Source organism: Salvelinus namaycush, chromosome 25, assembly GCF_016432855.1.
Source record: "Salvelinus namaycush isolate Seneca chromosome 25, SaNama_1.0, whole genome shotgun sequence".
NCBI lineage: Eukaryota > Metazoa > Chordata > Actinopteri > Salmoniformes > Salmonidae > Salvelinus > Salvelinus namaycush.
The window spans coordinates 21,034,954-21,057,746 of NC_052331.1; positions in this window are offsets into that span (position 1 = coordinate 21,034,954).

The window sequence follows — 22,793 nt, forward strand, 5'->3', positions numbered from 1 at the left end:
GTGGCTGTCTAAATCCTTGCTGTTTGCTGCTGTTTCCATCTGCCCTGCGACCTGCCCAGTCTGGAACTGCATGGAGTACCAGCGTTAGTCTACGTTGCTACTATGGCATCCAAAGCAAAAGCCGGTGGGAGTAACGGAGAGGACAATGTTTCTCTATCACAGGTGAAGGATAATTTAAACAAAAATAGTTCTACAAGCAGTTGTTAAAACAGGAAAATGGCTTCAAGAGCTTTGTCTAAATACTGACAAAATGAACAAAATAATGGACTAACCAGGACCTTAGGAACAGTTTGAAGTTCTCCTAGGGAGAGGTGGATGTCTTGAGAGATTTGCAGCAAGATGACAACTGTAAGTCAACACGAGATGACATCTGCACTGTCTGTGAATCATTATTAACAATGACTGGGAATACTCTCTGAGGGACAATGCAGGAGTAATAACATAATTGTGGATGGCATACCATCGTCTTTACATGAGAACGGGGCCAAGCCTGAGGAGAAAGTAAGAAGAATTATCACTGAAAAGTGCAGATAGATCTTTGGAAGATTGAGGTGTAGCAGGCACACAGGTGTTACGAAGAGTGGAACCCAAGAGCAGACTCAGATGAGGAGACTGAGATGAAGGAACCAAGGTATTTATTGAAACACAGGGGGAAGATGGAGTGCAGGCCAGGGGAAGCTCAGGCGGATTGCAGGAAACCAGGTGCGGAGGCTGAGGCTGGAGCGAGAGGGGTTGGAACAGGGTAAGCAGGTCCAGAGGGGGAATCCAAGGGAGCAGTAGAGTGGGGAATCCAGGACAGAGTAGCAGGATGACGAGACGTGGGACTGGAGACAGGGACCAGAGTCAGAGCAGGCAGAACTGTAGTGGAGAGGAAAACAGCGTCAGACAAGGAAAACAGGCACAACAGGATCTAAACAGTAACAAATGGTTAGAAACGTAGACTGACTGAGCAGAGATTACGATCTGGCAGCGTGGAAGTGGCAGGGCTGAGTATTTGTAGGGGTCTTGATTATGGAACAGGTTGTCGTTGGTGGGGATCTGCTCTGACTCCAGCACACCTGTCTCCACCGACACAATCACACACACACAGAGAAAGAGGGAGAGGGAGAGAGCACTGGGGGAGTGGCGGCAGGTCAAGGAGACACAGGATGAGCAGTAGAGGGCGTGACAGGAGCAGATGTTACAACAGGTCTCGAAAACCTGTAATCAGCCCAGGTGACAGACCCAGGCCTGTCACACCCTGATCTGGTTCACCTGTTCTTGTGATTGTCTCCACCCCCTCCAGCTGTCACTTATTATCCCCGGTGTATACATCCCTGTGTTTCCTGTCTCTCTGTGCCAGTTGGTCTTATTTGCTAAGTCAGCCAGCGGTTTTCCTTGGTCCTATTTTTCCCAGTCTCTGTTTGTTTCTAGTCCTCCTGGTTTCGACCTTGCCTGTCCTGACTCCGAACCCGCCTGTTCTGATTACCAGCCTGCCCTTGTAATGTTTTGACTCAGATCTGGTTTCTGACCCCTGCCTGCCCTGACCTCGAGACTGCATTTCGTCTGGTACTGTTTTGACTCTGACCTGGTTTATGAACTCTCGCCTGTCAACAACCTGCCTTTGCCTAATCCCTTTGTTAAAATAAATATTGGAGCTCTACCATCTGCCTCCTGTCTGCATTTGGGTCTCACCTTGTGCCTTTATACAGGCTGATAATGTTCAAGTTCCTAAGGTTTAAGAACAAGATGGCTGTTCTGGAGAGAGCCAAGAACTTGAGAGGAACCAACATCTTCCTTAACGAGGACTATTCGGAAGCTGTGCGCCAGAGGTGGAAAGAACTTGCTGCAGAACTCTGCTCTAAAGCTATATCCATACCCATTGGATGTGCTGACCATAATATAATGGCACATCTAGAAAAGCCAAATATCCAAACACTAGATCTAAAATAGTGTATAAAGATCATACAAAATGTTTTGTACATTACTGGGCAATCTGAAAAGTCAAAGTCAATTGATCAATAATATGATAATACTTTAAGAAAAAATATTTATTTTCAATTTACAATCTGTAGAAACAATGACATCGGAAAGGTTCAGAGCTTTTGTGAAACATCACAGCACAGTTGAAAAATATATGGCGTTAAGAGATAGATGGGAAGAGGTTGAATGGAGCTGAAGGTTGGTACTAATAACAATATACAGTGCCTTGCAAAACTATTCATCCCCCTTGGCGTTTTTCCTATTTTGTTGCATTACAACCTGTAATTTAAATGGATTTTTATTTGGATTTCATGTAATGGACATACACAGAATAGTCCCAACTGGTGAAGTGAAATAACCTGTTTCTAAAAAATAAAAAACAGAAAAGTGGTGCGTGCATATGTATTCTCCCCCGTTGCTATGAAGCCCCTAAATAAGATCTGGTGCAACCAATTACCTTCAGAAGTCACATAATTAGTTAAATAAAGTCCACCTGTGTGCAATCTAAGTGTCACATGATCTGTCACATAACCTCAATATATATACACCTGTTCTGAAAGGCCCCAGAGTCTGCAACACCACTAAGCAAGGGGCACCATGAAGACCAAGGAGCTCTCCAAACAGGTCAGGGACAAAGTTGTGGAGAAGTACAGATCAGGTTTGGGTTATAAAAGAATATCTGAAACTTTGAACATCCCACGGAGCACAATTAAATCCATTATTAAAAAATTGAAAGAATATGGCACCACAACAAATCTTCCAAGAGAGGGCCACCCACCAAAATTCACGGACCAGGCAAGGATGTCATTAATCAGAGAGGCAACAAAGAGACCAAAGATAACCCTGAAGGAGCTGCAAAGCTTCACAGCAGAGATTGTCCATAAGACCACTTTAAGACATACACTCCACAGAGCTGGGCTTTACGGACGAGTGGCCAGAAAAAAAGCCATTCCTGAAAGAAGAAAATTTGCAAACATGTGGGAGACTCCCCAAAGCATGTGGGAGACTCTCCAAACATATGGAAGAAGGTACTCTGACCAGATGAGACTAAAATTGAGCTTTTTGGCTTTCAAGGAAAACGTTATGTCTGGCACAAACCCAACACGTCTCATCACCCCGAGAACACCATCCCCACAGTGAAGCATGGTGGTGGCAGCATCATGCTGTGGGGATGTTTTTCATCGGTAGGGACTGGGAAACTGGTCAGAATTGAAGGAATGATGGATGGTGCTAAATACAGGGAAATTCTTGAGTGAAACCAGCTTCAGTCTTCCAGAGATTTGAGATTTGGACGGAGATTCACCTTCCAGCAGGACAATGACCCTAAACATACTGCTTTAACTTCTCTAGGGTAGGGGGCAGCATTCGGAATTTTGGATGAAAAGCATGCCCAAATTAACTTCTCTAGGATAGGGGGCAGCATTTTCATGTTTGGATGAAAAGCATACCTACATTCAACTGCCAGCTACTCATCCCCAGAAGATAAGATATGCATATTATTAGTAGATTTGGATAGAAAACACTCTGAAGTTTCTAAAACTGTTTGAAGTATAACAGATCTTATTTAGCAGGCGAAACCCAGAGGACAAACCATTCAGATTTTTCTTTTTTTGAGGTCACTCTCTTTTCAATGGATTTTCATTGGGAATCCAGATGATTTCTAAGGGACCTTCTTGCAGTTCCTACCGCTTCCACTGGATGTCAACAGTCTTTAGAAATTGGTTGAGGTTATTCCTTTGTGTAATGAAGAAGTGATGAAGTTGATGAAGAAGGGGTGAATAGTTATGCACGCTGAAGTTTTCTGTTTCTTTTGTCTTATTTCTTGTTTCTTTCACAATAAAACATATTTTGCATCTTCAAAGTGGTAGGCATATTGTGTAAATCAAATGATACAACCCCCCCAAAATATCTATTTTAATTCCAGTTTGTAAGGCAACAAAATAGGAAAAATTCCAAGGGGGGTGAATACTTTCGCAAGCCACTGTAACCAATCTTAAACATACTGCGTCCGTAAAACGTATATAGGTTAGGAAGTTTTTTGAAAGAGTACAGTTTTAAAGATATGGCAAATGGAAATCAAACCGGATGGACACATCATAAATATGTGGGAGAGGTTGAGGGTAGAAGGACAAGAGTTAAAAACAAACTAAATAATACTAAAATAGACTGTGTCCATAAAATGTATATAGAATGTATAAGTTGGAAATACAGGCCTAAGCGTTGTTGTTCGCTAGTTTGCTCCAATTGGGGGAGGAGTGGTAGGGTTGGAGGGTAATAAAGGAAATATATATATTTTTTAAAGATACACTACTGATCAAAAGTTTCAGAACACCTTCTCATTCAAGGGTTTTTCTTTATTTGTACTATTTTCTACATTGTGGAATAATAGTGAAGACATCAAAACTATGATATAACACATATGGAATCATGTAGTAACCAAAAAAGTGTTAAACAAATAAAAATATAGTTTATATTTGAGATTCTTCGAACAGTCACCCTTTGCCTTGATGACATCTTTGCACACTCTTGGCATTCTCTCAACTACCTTCATGCATTTCAATTAACAGGTGTGCCTTAAGTTCATTTGTGAAATGTATTTCCTTTTTAATGCATTTGAGCCAATATGTTGTGTTGTGATAAGGTAGGATGGGGATACAGAAGATATTTATATTTGGTAAAAGACAAAATCCATATTATGGCGAGAACAGCTCAAATAAGCAAAGAGAAACGACAGTCCATCATTACTGTCAGTCAATACAAAACATTTCAAGAACTTGGAGAGTTTCTTCAAGTGCAGTCGCAAAAACCATCAAGCGCTATGATGAAACTGGCTCTCATGAGGACCGCCACAGGAAAGGAAGACCCAGAGTTACCGCTGCTGCAGAGGATAAGATCATTAGAGTTACCAGCCTCAGAAATTGCAGCCCAAATAAATGCTTCACAGAGTTCAAGTAACAGAGGCATCTCATCATAAACAGTTCAGAGGAGACTGTGTGAATAAGGCCTTCATGGTTGAATTTCTGCAAAGAAACCACTACTATTTATTTATTTTTATTTAACCTTTATTTAACTAGGCAAGTCAGTTAAGAACAAATTCTTATTTACAATGAATAACACTACATACATAAAGAGAGACCTAAGACAACAACATAGCAAGGCAGCAACACATGACAACACAGCATGGTAGCAACACAACATGACAACAACATGGTAGGAACACAACATGGTAGCAGCACAAAACATGGAACAAACATTATTGGGCACAGACAACAGCACAAAGGGCAAGAAGGTACAGACAACAATACATCACGCAAAGCAGCCACAACTGTCAGTAAGAGTGTCCATGATTGAGTCTAAAGGACATCAATAATAAGAAGAGACTTGCTTGGGCCAAGAAACACGAACAATGAACAATAGACTGGTGGAAATGTGTCCATTTGAGATTTTTGGTTCCAACCGCCGTGTCTTTGTGAGATGAGGTGTGGGTGAACGGATGATCTCTGCATGTGCTGGTGACACTGTCTGTGATCTATTTAGAATTCAAGGCACACTTAACCAGCATGGCTACCACAGCATTCTGCAGAGATACGCCATCCCATCTGGTTTGGGCTTAGTTGGACAATCATTTGTTTTTCATCAGGACAATGACCCAACACACCTCCAAGCTGTGTAAGGGCTATTTGACCAAGAAGGAGAGTGATGTAGTGCTGCATCAGATGACCTGGCCTCCACAATCCCCGACCTCAACCAAATTGAGATGGTTTGGGATGAGTCAGACTCATCGTGAAGGAAAAGCAGCCCAAAAATGCTCAGCATATGTGGGAACTTCTTCAAGACTGTTGGAAAAGCAGTCCTGGTGAGGCTGGTTGAGAGAATGCCAGGAGTGTGCAAAGCTGTCATCAAGGCAAAGGGTGACTATTTGAAAAATCTCAAATATAAGCTATATTTTTATTTAACACTTTTTTGGTTACTACATGATTCCATATGTGTTATTTCATCGTTTTTATGGCTTCACTATTATTCTACAATGTAGAAAATAGTAAAACATAAAGAAAAACCTTTGAGTAGGTATTCTAAAACTTTTGACCGGTTGTGTAAATATATTTGCTATAACATATATGGGGGATTGGAAGTGATGCAGACAACTACATTGATGAAAGCTAGAATCGATTTGTAATATTAAAGCTGATCTACCCCCTAAAATAAAACATTTAAAGGTTTTGTACTGATTCCTATGTTAATGTTACAACAAACATTTATTGGTTTGATGTGTGTCATGGGGAGCATCTAGAGGCTGCACTTGGATGCATTTAATACGTTTTTTCTTTCAGTTATTGATAAGCATGCACCTATTAAGAAACTGACTGTTAGAACTGTTAAGGCCCCGTGGATTGATGAGGAATTGAAAAGCTGTATGGTTGAGAGGGGTGAGGTAAAAGGAGTGGCAAATAAGTCTGTCTGCACATCTGATTTGCAAACTTACTGTAAATTGAAAAGTTATGTGACTAAGCTGAACAAAAAGAAGAAGACACTTTATCATGAAACCAAGATAAATGACATAAAGTATAATGGAAAAATGCTTTGGAATACATTAAATGAAATTATTATCAGAAAAACAAATTTAACTCCATCAGATGGGAAAATACTGAGAATGGTAGCAGACTATTACCACTCCTATTGTCATATCTTTATGACACTATCCAAAGGTTGTTTTGTCGTGATCACAAGAAACTCTATAAATAGGAGTGGACATACTGATGATAGATTGACAGTAGGGCTGAGGCAACAGAGCCCATGGTGGATCAACGTATCCGTTTTCATTTTGATAAGGGATTAACCCAGGCAGAAATTGCACTATGTCTGTCAGTTGTAGATGGCTTCCAGTGTTGGCTACAAGACAATCCAATTTTAAAGACATGTAAAAGTGTGGTTACACTACTATTTTAAATGGATTGAATGTGGAATGTTCAGTGCAAGGAAAGTTAATATTGAGGTCTGTGGTTGCAGACTAACAATGAAAGTTGCCCAAATGTCACGTTCCTGACCTGTTTTCCTTTGTCTTGTATTTATTTAGTTGGTCAGGGCGTGAGTTGGGTGGGTTTGTCTATGTGTGATTTTCTATGTTGGGATTTTGTGTTCGGCCTGGTATGATTCTCAATCAGAGGCAGCTGTCAATCGTTGTCCCTGATTGAGAATCATACTTAGGCAGCCTGGGTTTCACGTGTGTTTTGTGGGTGTTTGTCTTTCGTGTTAGTATTCGTGCCACACGGGACTGTTTTCGGTTGTATTCTATTTGTTATTTTGTTTCATGTTAGTGTTCAGTTTCGATATAATAAATCATCATGAGCACTACCCACTCCGCGTATTGGTCCGATCCTTCTCGCCTCTCCTCGTCCGAGGAGGAGGAAGAATATGACAGCCGTTACAGAACCACCCACCAAACTCGGACCAAGCAGCGTGGCTACGGGAAGCAGCGGCAGCAGCAGCAGGAGCTAGCAAGGCAGAGTGGCTGGAAGCCCGAGAGGCTCCCCCCAAAAAAATTTTGGGGGGGGCACACGGGGAGTGTGGCTGTCTCAAGTGGGATACTTGAGCCAGTTCCCCGTGCTTACCATAAGGAGCAGTTGGCTAAATTGAGGTACGAGTCGGAGAATGTGGAGGAGTTATTGGACAGATTGGAGGAAAGTGAAAGGATGGGAGATTATGAGACAATTGATGAGTTGTTGGTGATATTGGAGGAGAGCGAAGAGAGAGAGATGTTGGTTTGGCGTAGTATACACGGTACTCGCCCTGAGGTGTGTGATTACCGTGGAGAGCGGGAGTACGGGCAGACACCGTGTTATGCGGAAGAGCGCACGGTGTTTCCTGTACGTGTGCTTAGCCCGGTGCGGGTTATTCCACCTCCCCGCACTGGTAGGGCTAGATTGGGCATTGAGCCAGGTGCCATGAAGCCGGCTCAACGCGTCTGGTCTCCAGTGCGTCTCCTCGGGCCGGCATACATGGCACCAGCCTTACGCATGGTGTCCCCGGTTCGCCAACACAGCCCAGTGCGGGTTATTCCACCTCCCCGCACTGGTCGGGCTACGGGGAGCATACAACCAGGTAAGGTTGGACAGGCTCGGTGCTCAAGGGAGCCAGTACGCATGCACGGTCCGGTATATCCGGCGCCACCTTCCCGCCCCAGGCCAGTACCTCCAGTTCCGGCACCACGCATCAAGCCTCCTGTGCGTCTCCAGAGTCCTGTACGCACTGTTCCTTCTCCCCGCACTCGCCCTGAGGTGCGTGCCCTCAGCCCGGTACCACCAGTTCCGGTACCACGCACCAGGCCTATAGTGCGCCTCGAGATTCCAGTGTGCCCTGTTCCTGCTCCCCGCACTAGCCTTGAGGTGCGTGTCTCCAGTCCGGTACCACCAGTTCCGGCACCACGCACCAGGCCTACTGTGCGCCTCAGCAGGTCAGAGTCGGTCGTCTGCCCAGCGCCATCTGAGCCATCCGTCTGCCCAGCGCCATCTGAGCCATCCGTCTGCCCAGCGCCATCTAAGCCATCCGTCTGCCCAGCGCCATCTGAGCCATCCGTCTGCCCAGCGCCATCTGAGCCATCCGTCTGCCCAGCGCCATCTGAGCCATCCGTCTGTCCCGAGCCATTAGAGCCGCCCGTCTGTCCCGAGCCGTCAGAGCCGTTCGTCAGTCAGGAGCCGCTAGAGCCGTCCGTCAGTCAGGAGCTGCCAGAGCCGCCAGCCAGTCAGGAGCTGCCAGAGCCGCCAGCCAGTCAGGAGCTGCCAGAGCCGCCAGCCAGTCAGGAGCTGCCAGAGCCGCCAGCCAGTCAGGAGCTGCCAGAGCCGCCAGCCAGTCAGGAGCTGCCAGAGCCGCCAGCCAGTCAGGAGCTGCCAGAGCCGCCAGCCAGTCAGGAGCTGCCCTCCAGTCATGAGCTGCCTTCCAGTCATGAGCTGCCTTCCAGTCATGAGCTGCCCTCCAGTCATGAGCTGCCCTCCAGTCATGAGCTGCCCTCCAGTCATGAGCTGCCCTCCAGTCATGAGCTGCCTTCCAGTCATGAGTTGCCTTCCAGTCATGAGCTGCCCTCCAGTCATGAGCTGCCCTCCAGTCATGAGCTGCCTTCCAGTCATGAGCTGCCCTTCAGTCATGAGCTGCCCTTCAGTCATGAGCTGCCCTCCAGTCATGAGCTGCCCGCCAGTCATGAGCTGCCCGCCAGTCATGAGCTGCCCGCCAGTCATGAGCTGCCCGCCAGTCATGAGCTGCCCGCCAGTCATGAGCTGCCCGCCAGTCATGAGCTGCCCTTCAGTCATGAGCTGCCCTCCAGTCATGAGCTGCCCCTCAGCCCGGAGTTGCCCCTCTGTCCTGAGTTGCCCCTCTGTCCTGAGTTGCCCCTCTGTCCTGAGTTGCCCCTCTGTCCTGAGTTGCCTCTCTGTCCTGAGCTACCTCTCTGTCCTGAGCTACCTCTCTGTCCTGAGCTACCTCTCTGTCCTGAGCTGTCTCCTCTATCTAGGGGGGACCTTTGTGAAGGTTCCTAGACCAGGGTCGGGGGCGAGGGTCGCCACTCAAAGGACGCTAAGGAAGGGGACAAAGACAATGGTGGAGTGGTGTCCTCGTCCTGCGCCGGAGCCGCCACCGCGGACAGATGCCCACCCAGACCCTCCCCTTGAGATTTAGGGGTGCGTTCGGAGTCCGCACCTCAGGAGGGGGGTACTGTTTATTTTATTTTAATATTGTTAATAGTTTTAACAAGGAGATTGGCCTGTCGATATTAGCAAAAACACAGTCACAAACAACAATTAACAAGTAGTACAGAAAAATATAAATAGTAAAACAGGTGAAGTGAATCACAGGTTGAGGTTTCTAAATAATCCAACAATTAAGTGTACTTGTAAGGGGTGCGTATCTGGTGGCAGGGAATTCAGACGCAGGAGAGCAGAACTTGGTAATAGCCGGAGCCGTTTAATAGTAAAACCAACGGCATAAGAAATACAAAGTATGGGCACAATAACCCGACACGCACCAGTCAAACAAAATGTGCACAAGTACTTACAATAAACAATACCACACAAAGACATGGGGGGAATAGAGGGTTACATACACAACACATAATGAGGGAAATGAGAACCAGGTGTGTGGGAAAACGAGACAAAACAAATAGAAAATGAAAAATAGATTGGCGATGGCTAGAAGACCGTCGACCGTCGAACACCGCCCGAACAGGGAGAGGCATCGAATTCGACAGAAGTCGTGACAGTACTCCAACAGTGTATTTGTCTTTTCAGTGACAAATGGTGGGCAAAATGTTGTGGTGCTGAAGGACAGCTCTGCCATTCATCCAGTAATAAAAATCAGCTTACTGACTAGACACATACTGTAATATGTATGCCATTGTTTGCCTTTTATTGGTGGAGCTTTGATAAGAAGGACCAGGCCTATACACTAGCACATGGCTACATAGAACAGATGTGTTCTAGTCAAAGGTCTTAGTTCTTTGTAGAGTCTTACAGCCTTTGGTCCACTATGACACTGCTGTCAATCTATCATCAATATGTTCACTCCTAATTATAGAGCTTATCTGGTGATCTCGACAAAACAACCTTCATGAGATAAATAAGTAGTGATCTCGACATTACAAGGGGATAATTGTTATATTCATATCTCCTCTCTGAACTTACGTAGTTCTTGTCTATTAACCTCACTAGGGTATGTGGGACGGTAGCGTCCAACCTCGTCAACAGCCAGTGAAACTGCAGGGCGCCAAATTCAAAACAACAGAAATCCCATAATTTAAATTCCTCAAACATACAAGTATTTTACACCATTGTAAAGCTACACTTGTTGTAAATCCAGCCACAGTGTCCGATTTCAAAAAGGTTTTACGACGAAAGCACACCAACCGATTATGTTAGGTCAGAGCCAAGTCACAGAAAAAGACAGCCATTTTTCCAGCCAAAGAGAGGAGTAACAAAAAGCAGAAATAGAGATAAAATTAATCACTAACCTTTGATGATCTTCATCAGATGACACTCATAGGACTTCATGTTACACAATACATGTATGTTTTGTTCGGTAAAGTTCATATTTATATCCAAAAATCTAAGTTTAGGCGGGACGCAACTGTCTCACTTGGCAAAAAGACAGAGAAAATGCAGAGCGCCAAATTCAAATAAATTACTATAAAAATTACTATAAAAATCAAACTTTCATTAAATCACACATGAAAGATACCAAATTAAAGCTACACTGGTTGTGAATCCAGCCAACATGTCAGAATTCAAATAGGCTTTTCGGCGAAAGCAAACGATGCTATTATCTGAGTTAGCACCATTGTAAACAAAGAGAGAGAAGCATATTTCAACCCTGCAGGCACGACACAAAACGCAGAAATAAAAATATAATTCATGCCTTACCTTTGACGAGCTTCTGTAGTTGGCACTCCAATATGTCCCATAAACATCACAAAATATCTCAAATGTTACCTGTAAACTTTGCCAAAGAATTTCAAACTACTTTTGTAATACAACTTTAGGTATTTTTTTACGTAAATAATCGATAAAATTGAAGACGGGATGATCTGTGTTCAATACAGGATTAAAACCAACTGTAGCTAGCTTTCTGGTCATGCGCTTCTAACAAACAGGACACTTCGAGTGACCCTCCTTCAAGATAGCCGTACTTCTTCATTACACAAAGGAATAACCTCAACCAATTTCTAAAGACTGTTGACATCCAGTGGAAGCGGTAGGAACTGCAAGAAGGTCCCTTAGAAATCTGGTTTCCCAATGAAAATTCATTGAAAAGAGAGTGACCTCAAAAAAAAAAATCTGAATGGTTTGTCCTAGGGGTTTCGCCTGCTAAATAAGTTATGTTATACTCACAGACATGATTCAAACAGTTTTAGAAACTTCAAAGTGTTTCTATCTAAATCTACTAATACTATGCATATCTTATCTTCTGGGGATGAGTAGCTGGCAGTTTAATTTGGGCATGCTTTTCATCCAAAATTCCGAATGCTGCCCCCTACCCAAGAGAAGTACATTTTCTGAATTATTTCATGTTTTGAGTGGACCCCAGGAAGAGTAGCTGCTGCTATCGGGATCGTAATAAAATACCAAATACCACTCTAACCATTTAGATGTGTAAACTTGCTCTTACAGAGAACTCTCCTCTTTATCTACGAAACATTTTCTTACTCAACATCAGACACTCGGAGGGTTGCGCATACAGTAGCTATAACCAAAAATATGTATCCCTGTTGTCATCATTCTATGAAACGTAGCAAGTCTCGGACACCTTTTCTCACATATTTCTCATAAATTGATATATGAACCATGAATTCTGCTCTGTATCAGAGAATTCTGCAGGAGAATGTCAGGCCATCCGCCTGTGAGCTGAAGCTGAAGCACAGCTGAATCCAGAAAATGATCCAAATCACACAATGAAGTCTACATGAAAATGGCTCAAAAGCAACAAATTTGAATTTTTGAATGGTGTAGTCAAAGTCCAGACCTAATCCCAATTGAGATGTTGTGGCAGAACTTGAAACGAGCAGTTCATGCTTGAAAACACACAAATGTTGCTGAGTTAAAGCTGTTCTGCATGGAAGAATGGGCCACAATTCCTCCACAGCGACATTAGAGACTGATCAACAACTACAGGAAGCATTTGGTTGGAGTCATTGCAGCTAAAGGTGGCACAGCCAGTTATTGAGTGTAAGGGGCAATTACTTTTTCACACAGGGGCATTGGGTGTTGCATAACTTTGTTTATGAAATAAATGAAATAAGTATGTGATTGTTGTGTTATTTGTTCACTTAGGTTCCATTTATCTAATATTAGGTTTTGATTAAAGATCTGATAACATTCAGTATCAAAAATATGCAAAAGTAGAGAACATTTGAAAATGGTCAAATACTTTTCACAGCACTGTATTTCATAGTTCTGAATGAATTGATGACTTGATGTTCAAACAACCCCCATTTAAAATGCCCTATTACCGCACTACCCAAATCTGCATTTTGTAATACTATTATCTCAAAGCCATTACCTTTCGACACCCCTGATAAGTAAATTGAAAACTACTGTAAGTAGCTAGAGGCTCTAAAATGTGTATTGTGGAGAGACTGTTTGTGCTAAAGTATGAGCATACCAAAGACTACAAGGGAGATAAATACACGTTTTAGTTCAACAAATCTCATTCACATCTGAAGCTATTATTCATGTATCAGGGATTCAATATGAATGTCTACGTTGGTCAAGGGACTACAGCTGCCTTAGATTGATATCAAGATGGTTTCTCTCAGTTGTTATATGCTGCAAAATTAATCATGCACCTAACTAAATACATATGGTAGCTAAGTGTGATAAATCGACATGGATGGTCTAAAAATGTAACATCTTTTACCTTCTCTAGAGTCCAATTTGATAAGAATTTGAAGTATAGATTTATAATCCTAATAACCATCTGCTTTAGCTACCTGTCTGTTGTAAAATCCACAGCTCCCTGCTTTAATGACATACATCGAAAGCAATATCACACATGATCAGTCATTTAAAATAGTTTGTCATGGGTGTTATCATGAGTGAGTCGATTTAAATTGGGTAATTCCACGACCATAGAGTAATTGTAATCAGACAATGGCATGGCAGGGACAGATACAGGGGAATAGAAAGCTATAAGCTGAAATTGATCAACGTGACCTTGGGCTGGTTGAAGCAGGTCTGCTGTAAGTGCTAATAGCATACAACTTGTGGACCTGTTGTATCCGACATGTTGTGCAAACCCTTTGGAGTAAGTGTGATGCTCAGTGATGCTATAGGGTCAAACGTTATTTGGGGATATCAGAGAAGATGGCTGCAAATGTCATTGGGAAAGCATTAAAAACAGAACTTGAACTCAGATTTGGGAATTTAAAATATATATAGAAAAATTCCCTGTACTGCCTTCTGTTGTCAATAATTGTCAATATACTTGTCTCTCATTTCCCTACTCTTTTGACAAGGAAATTAGATATATGAACATGTACCGTAACATCCATCATCTGTACTACTTCTACTTCAGTTAGGATAACCATCTGTCTAGTCCAGCTGTGCATACAGGACATTCCTAAAAGTTTCCAATACATATTTCATGGATAACTTGTCACGACTTCTACCGAAGTCGGTCCCTCTCCTTGTTCGGACGGCGTTCGGCGGTCGATGTCACCGGTCTTCTAGCCATCAACGCTCCACTTTTCATTTTCCATTTGTTTTGTCTTGGTTTTCCAAGACTAAATGTATATATCCCTCTGTTCCCCCCATGTCTGTGTGTGGAATTGTTTGTTTGTTACGTGTGGTTCGCATCAAGCAGGTTTGCACCGGTTATGTGTTTGACCCATGTGTTTTGTTTATTGTACCGTTTGTGTACTTTGGGCGTTATCGCTGTTTTCCTTGGGCATGAATAAATTGCGCCTGTTATCACCCATCTCTGCTCTCCTGCACCTGACTTACCTTCAACCAGTTGCGCACATCGTGATATAACTACTTTATTTCCATCTGACAAACGAGTTAGGATCTCATTGTCGTTAAATAAATGGAAAAACATTTCCCCTAAGAGTTAGAGCATTATTTTTAAACAAATTAACATAAACCATAATAAATGTTTCACATGCACATATACACTGTAGTTTTTGCATACAGTTGTGACATAATTCAACATTGCATCCATGCTTTATCAATATTACAGCCAAAGTCTTGACTATTGAGTCACAGAAGTCCCCTAATGTGACCGACCAGACGGCCTGTCTCTCTCCTTGGAGAGTGTCTCTGAGACCTGTGGCATGTCTCCCCCTCTAGCCTCCAGCAGTCCAGCTTCATCTAGCCTGCTGAGTAGTTTTTAGGGCCCAGCCAGGGGGATGACAGGGCACTGGGTAATAGGACATTCACCCTCCTCTCCTCTCAAAGGACCCCAGGAAGTTGTGGTATTAGCTTTTGTGTGTTGTCCATCAGTAGCGATGCTCCTCCATCTCTCTATAGTCTACCAGTCCTCCCCAGAGAGCTTGAGACCAGGTTTAATAGTGGCCTGTCATGCCTCTTTGTCCATTCTCTATCTTAGAGGAGAGATTACCTCCTCTCTATTGGCTGCTACCTTCTATGAGTTATTCAATGCTTAATTATATATCTCTGTGACCTCATTATTGAATTATTCCTGAAATTCCTGAAAGCATCCTTATGATAGGCTAAGCTTCCATGATATCTGATCATAGCTGACTGGGTCCCGAACTCCAACAGATATGATTCAATTATTTGAATATGGTAGAGATAAGATGATGAAGCTTCAAAACAAATCGCATATCGATGCTAATCTCAAATTCGGGGGATAAAATTGAGTACTCACTACCTTACCCTATCCCACCCAGTCCTTAAAAGTCTCTTAATAGTCTCACAGCCATGTGGATGCATTTTATCCCCTTGTTGTACATATATATAATTCATTTATTCTTTAAGTTTCTGGCCTGAACCTCAATTACAATATTGTGTGAGCCATGAAGCCAATTAACATGAGTAATGGCCAGGCCCACAAAATGGGGCAACTATCTCCTAATCATGGTGCAGAAAAGGGTCAAGGCTGTTACACATGCTAATACAATATTATCCTCTGTGAAAACATTAGGAAATGTAAGCTCTTTGTACTATAAACCAGCCCACAAATCAACTGAACAAAAACACTAAATATTTTGTTAGCAAAACTGATTTACCCAATAATGTATTGCCCCCCACCCTGGACATTTAATAAATCATAATCTAATAATGATTTATGGCAGATTATCATAGGGGAATGGTATGAGGCATGTCTCTTGAGGAATGTAAGGGTGTTGATTGAAACTGTGGAGATGTGTTGCAGCAATTGGTCTTGGGAGGGAGTAGTGCGGCTAGCTTGGCCAGTCTGTAACCTCGCTCTCCCCCTTACAGCATGGTCCTGCAGGCAGGCAGCTAGCCATCTGACAGGCCTGCTGTTAGTTAGTTCATACATGAAGGTGTGTAGTGCAGAATGCTTATCAGATACCTGTCTGAAGGATAGGGAAGCCTAATTAAAGGATAGGGAGGTGTAGATACAGTCACACCAATTCCATAAAGGGGTGAAGTCTCCTCACAATGTCAGCCCATCTTCTGCTTGTTTGGTGCACCAGCAAAATGCTTTCTGTTAAAAGCAGAGAGAGGAAGTAGCAAGCAATACTTTTCTGCAAATGTGTTTGTAATGTCGTCATGTTCTTGTCGCAACTGCATGTAACGGGCTTCCTCCTTCTCTTCATCCGAAGAGGAGTAGCAAGGATTGGACCAAAGTGCAGCGGGGTGTGAATTCATAATGATTTATTTAAACAAAAACGACGAAACACGAAATAACACTTTAGAAATACAAAATAACAAAACGAACTAAACAGACCTAAACTTACGAACTTACATGAAACGAAGAACACACGAACAGGAACAGACAAACCGAAACAGTCCCGTGTGGTAACATGTACTGACACGGAAGACACTCACCCACCAACAAACAGTGAGAACAACCTACCTTAATATGACTCTCAATCAGAGGAAACGTCAAACACCTGCCTCTAATTGAGAGCCATACCAGGCAACCCAAAACCAACATAGAAACAGAAAACATAGACTGCCCACCCAAAACTCACGCCCTGACCAATAAACACATACCAAACAACAGAAAACAGGTCAGGAACGTGACACTGCACTTTCAAACTCTTCTAGGTATCTATTGTTGTAAAGTTATAGCATGACTTCCAAAAGCCACCTCTTAAGTAATGGCCTTAAGAAAATAATCAGTAGCTAGCTGCTGGAAAAACTCTGCTGCCGTAACTTGAAGACAACATGCAAAGTATAGGCAAGGAGACTGTGACCTCACGCTCTTAGAAAAAAGGGTTCCAAAAGGGTTCTTCAGCTGTCCCCATAGGAGAACCCTTTTTGGTTCCAAGTAGAACCCTTTTTGGTTTCATGTAGAACCCTCTGTGGAAAGGGTTCTACATAGAACCCAAAAAGGTTATACCTGGAACCAAAAAGGGTTCTCCTATGGGGACAGCCAAAGAACCCTTTAGGATCTAGATAGCACCTTTTTTTGTAGTGTAGGCAACACAATACACATCTTAGAGAATAACATCCAATAATGAAATGGATCACTTTGGTGACCAGAAAGGGTTGGCTTCTTCCCTGGGAAATTAGAATTGAATCCCTGAACCTGCATGCACCTCCTTAGCCAATCAGCTTATTTTCCATTGAATGAGCTGCATTTTACACAGTAATTTATGGTCATTTGTAGCAGGAAGTTGAGCAATGTAGGGAAGAGAAACAGTGCAGTGCTGGTCACTGCTGAGACTGAGACACCTCGTTCTCACAGTAGGGAGCGGTGGACAGGCTTCATGCTGGTCACCAGCAGTAGCCCACGGTACTACCACCCCGCTGTGACCGTAATGAGACAAGTCGACCTGCCGCTGGGAGAGGCGGTAATTACAGAGGCACTGTTCTCTACTCCTCCAGCCCCCAACTCCCTCTCTCTTTATTTAATTATCTCTATTACCTCTCTTTCAGAAAGCCTTCTCTTTCACTCTCTCGCAAACTGTCTCTCTCTATTTCTCAATTTCCCTCGCTCACTCTCCCCCCCTTCTCTCTCCCCTCTCTCTCTACCCCCTATACTCTCCCTCATTCTCCCTCTGCCTCTGTCTCTTTCTCTCCCTCCTCCTCCTGCATCCAGCTGACAGGAGTTCTTTACACTCTATGCATTCACACATTATCAAGTTGTGACTTTCTTTGGGTTGGTCTTCAGAATCTTTAACATCAGTCCTCACAGAAATGGAAAATAGCTTTGTCTGTGTGAAGGTTTACTAAGGGTTGCAATTAACTCCCAGTCAATTGATGTTAATCCACAATTACATGAATATCATGTTCAATATCATCCTACTATCAATATCCTATATTACTCTTACATTATTTCATAACTTAATTGACAGTAGGCTTATTTAACATGGTATTGCTTTAGTGAGAACGTTTCAAGGTATTTTTATTTATTAACATGCATGCTCTTTCCAATCGTTTGAATAATAGTTGGTTAAAGGGAAATCTTGTTATTTTCAAAGCTATGGTCGATAGCTGCAAATCCCAATAAAAAGCCAACACTGTTTTATGACCACCTTTCATTTTCACAATGTTGGTGAGATTCACTGCATCAGCTATTTCAAATGTACATGCATGGAACTTCCAAACTGCTTACAGTCACATATCCACATAGTACGTTCATAGAAAAGTGAGTTGCTCACAAGGATTATGAAAATATTACTTTTGTAAAGTGGGTTTTAGAATTGCTGTGAAAGACAGATTTGCATTATTATAGTTACCATTGGCTCTGTGAGGTCTTGAATAGATATGACCCATAACTCAATATTTTTTATTCACTTGGCAGGGTTATTCAAAGGGCATTTAATTTTGGGCAATATTTCATGGTCATCTGAACAGACTCTGTAATCTTTATTATTTTGCCATGGCAGACCTTTTGTAATATATTATGACTAATTTACTCTGGGAGAGAGAACTTGGCACTGGCCAGGCAAGCAAAGTAGACTGCCTTTCAAAGTAGGCTGCCTCTCAAATGGACGCCATGGTAACCTAACCTTCACATGGAACTACATCTCTGTTTAGGTTTAGAGAGAGAACAAAATTAAATTGAAAACATTCAACTGTTTTTGAATGTTCAGTTTCCTAGTAGATGTTTTTATTTTTATTGACCACACAGGCAGTATTGAAACATCATATCTTTGCTTTTTATTCACAGTGGTAATGGATTGAAACTTTTAGAGTACTGTCATTCCAAGTCCAACATGTTTTAGTTTGTGTGTTTAATTGGCAAAACATAGGCTATTGAATGCAGGGGCGCAACTTGATTTTAGAATTAGGGGGGACATGGGTCTTTAAAAAAAAAAATATCCAGTAGGATAAACAATCCAAACAGCCTACCCAACCACTCGGAGGCGTCCGCATGGTCCTAAAGCACACCATTGACTAGTTTTGTATCACATGCCAATGATAAAACTGTGTGGGACAAAAATGCCATTTCAAAATGGCAGGTCCCCCCGTCCCCAGTGAAAGTTGCACCCCTGATTGGATGTGATTATAAATTGCAGACATTCTGTTTAGGAAACCGTGTGGTGTTTTTCCTGGTGATTGTGCTGCAATAATGTCGTATCTCATGAAATTACAGCTCCCATGATAAATCTAGCTTCACATGCCAGATGTTTCCTGCAGAGAGGAGTGGCTGATGCTCTTTTTCCAAAGTTTTATTAAACTTTTCTAAGATATTACATAATATCCAGATAATGTGTGCTTACACATAAGCAAAAACACGAGCAAACCACATGCAATGTTGTCATTAATGCCACAGTAATAACATCTGGATTCTGTCAGACTGTATATGGGAACAGCTTCTCCCTTTTCTGTCTAGATAACACATTCATCAAAAACTGTAACAATATTAAAGTACACACAAACACACACACACACACAAAACAATGTCATAGGCATTCAGCGATTCCAAACAACTCTTCACTCCATAATCAAGTGTGAAATTGAACTGTCACTACACAGTGATTGTGCTGGCTTATCCTCGCAAGGAGAAGCAGCTCACATGAAGCTTGATAAACCTCTAGTCAACACAATACTCCTGACACTGACATATTATAAATGCCAGTCAGGTCTCAGCCCTCCCATACAACCATTTACAACCATTTTATTTGACATAATACTGAAAAATGTATCCACATACATCAATCAAATCAAACAATCAAATGTATTAATAAAGCCCTTTTTACGTCAGCGGATGTCACAAAGTGCTATACAGAAACCCAGCCTAAAACCCCAAACAGCAAGCAATGCAGATGTAGAAGGTGTGTGTGGCCGTATCATTTGGATATCCGGGTGTCCACTGAAAAGGAGAGAGCACAATAGTGAGACAATCTTAGGAGAAGCCAAGGTGAGCGTTGAGAGGTCGTCTAGGCCTGACCTAGATTAGAATAGAGCAAAGGAGGAAGGTTAGCGCTGCCATATTGAACAGGGACAGCAGTCACATGTGCTGTGAGTGGTGTCTGTCTGCAGCACATTACGCTTTTGATCCATTGTCCCCCTGTGAAATATATTTTAAAGTGTCATCTGTTTCTTGTCCCACCGTTCTTATTTCACGGGTGAATTCACCCAGTTTGTCACTGGCTAGTGAATATACCACTGGGCCAAGAGAGAGATGGGAAACAGAGAGAAATGTCATGGCTGACATGGAACACCACTCAAAACAGGGTCAAATTCATGATCCAACAAATGTCTTGTTTTGACAATGTTAAATATATTATCATTATGACAATAGATGATTTAGACCAGTGGGGGCACAGGGTCCCCAATTTGTATTTATTTATTCTAATCTATTATAAGAATTATTATTTTAAAAAAGTGTTTTATTTTATTTTAAGGAACTCAGTCCAGCTTTAAACTTACTCTTGAAAGTTGTAATAGTAGAATGCACAAGGTGCAATTTCAAACTTGGTTAGTGCATCATCAGTTCCTCTTGTCATGTTAGTCATTAATGTTTTTTAATTTAGTTTTTTTTAACTCATATATATTGTTGTAATTTTTTGGTCACTCCAATATCACATGAATACACATTAGACATGGCAAAATTTATAGAATTGCAAGAAAAATTGCAACATGTTCTTTGCACCATGAGAAAATGTGTAGAATTGCAGGAAATAAGCTTAACACCTACAAAATTCTCTCCACCAACAACAGGGGTGTGAACAGTTTGTGGCATGAACAGTGCATGTGGCAGTAGAAATAGAAAAGGTTTGGGAACCCCTGATTTAGGCAGTGTTGATCAGCCTTCCATCATACTGTATGTTGTTGACTATGATATAATAACCTGTGTTCTCAGACAAGGTAAATTAATCTCTTGTCAGTCTTGTCATTGTGGTAGTTAGAGACAATGAGGGGAAAGACGTATGATTATGTCATCTCCTGCTAAGCCACCAGGGTGAATGGAACGCTGCACTGTAGCTCCAAATTAATTGTGACATTTAAAAGTCAGAGGAAAATAAGACGCTTGCATTAATGAGCCATGGGAGTTCCGACGGTTTCTAGTCGCCTCATGACTCTTACTGCAATGCTAGTGCTTCTGGAATTCTTGGAGGGCGAAGAGTACTGGCTTTTATATCGCTTTATATCAATGTTGTGGAAGATAGTTTATGCACGGCAGATCTGATGCCCTTCCCTTGATGCATTTTCAATAACAGGTATAATGACACTACCGATTAGTTTAAAGTGGCAATATGTAACTTTTTGGGTTACCTGACCAAATTCACATAGAAAAGTGAGTTATAGATCTGTAATTCTACTTGAAAGCAAATCAAATAAATGTTGTCACATGCGTTGAATACAACCTTTTCGTGAAATGCTTACTAACAAGTCTTTAACCAACAATGCAGTTCAAGAAATAGAGGTAAGAAAATATTTACTAAATAAACTAAAGTAAAATGTTTTAATAAAATCAAAAAGTAACACAAGAAAATTACATAACAATAACGAGGCTATATACAGGGGGTATCGGTACAGAGTCAATGTGCGGGGGTACAGGTTAGTCAAGGTCATTTGTAAAGTTCTATTGCATAGACAATAAAAAGTGAGTGGCAGCAGTGTAAAAACAAAGGGGGGGGGGGGGGGGGCAATGTAAGTAGTCCGTGTGTCCATTTGATTACTTGTTCAGCAGTCTTATGTCTTGGGGGTAGAAGCTGTTAAGGAGCCTTTTGGTCCTAGACTTGGCGCTCAGGTACCGCTTGCCGTGCAGTAGCAGAGAACAGTCTATGACTTGGGTGACTGTAATCTTTGACAATATTTGGGGCCTTCCTCTGACACTACCTTGACCCCAGTGATGTCCTGGACCATGCACACTACCCTTTGTAGCGCCTTACGGTCAGATGCCTAGCAGTTGCCATACCAGGCGGTGATGCAACCGGTCAGGATGTAGAACTGTAGAACTGATGCAACCGGTCAGCTGTAGAACTTTTTGAGGATCTGGAGACCCATGCCAAATCTTTTCAGTCTCCTGAGGGGGAAAATGTGTTGTCATGCCCTCTTCACAACTGTCTTGGTGTGTTTGGACCATGATAGTTTGTTGGTGATGTGGACACCAAGGAACTTGAAACTCTCTACCCGCTCCACTTCAGCCCCGTCAATGTTAATGGGGGCCTGTTCGGCCCTCCTTTTCCTATAGTCTACGATCAGCTTCTTTGTGTTGCTCACCTTGAGGGAGAGGTTGTTGTCCTGGCACCACACTACCAGGTCTCTGATCTCCTCCCTTTAGGGTGTCTCATCGTTGTCGGTGATCAGGCATACTACTGTATGTTGTCAGCAAACTTAATGATGGTGTTGGAGTCGTGTTTGGCCATGCAGTCGTGGGTGAACAGGGAGTACAGGAGAGGATAGAATTATGGTCAGGTGGTCTACAGTAAAGGTGGTCTAGAGTTTTTTCCCCCCTCTGGTTGCACATGTGACATGCTGGTAGAAATTAGGCAAAAGGGATTGAAGTTTGCCTATGTTAATTGGAGCCCCGCTTCTGGATGAGCATTTTCTTGTTTGCTTATGGCCTTATACAAATTGTTGAGTGCGGTCATAGTGCCAGCATCGGTTTGTGGTGGTAAATAGAGGCTAAGAATAATATAGATGAGAACTCTCTTGGTAGATAGAATACCTCATGATAAGCTGTAGATCGCACTAACTCAGGCAAGCAATACCCCGAGAATTCTTTAATAGTAGACATTGAGC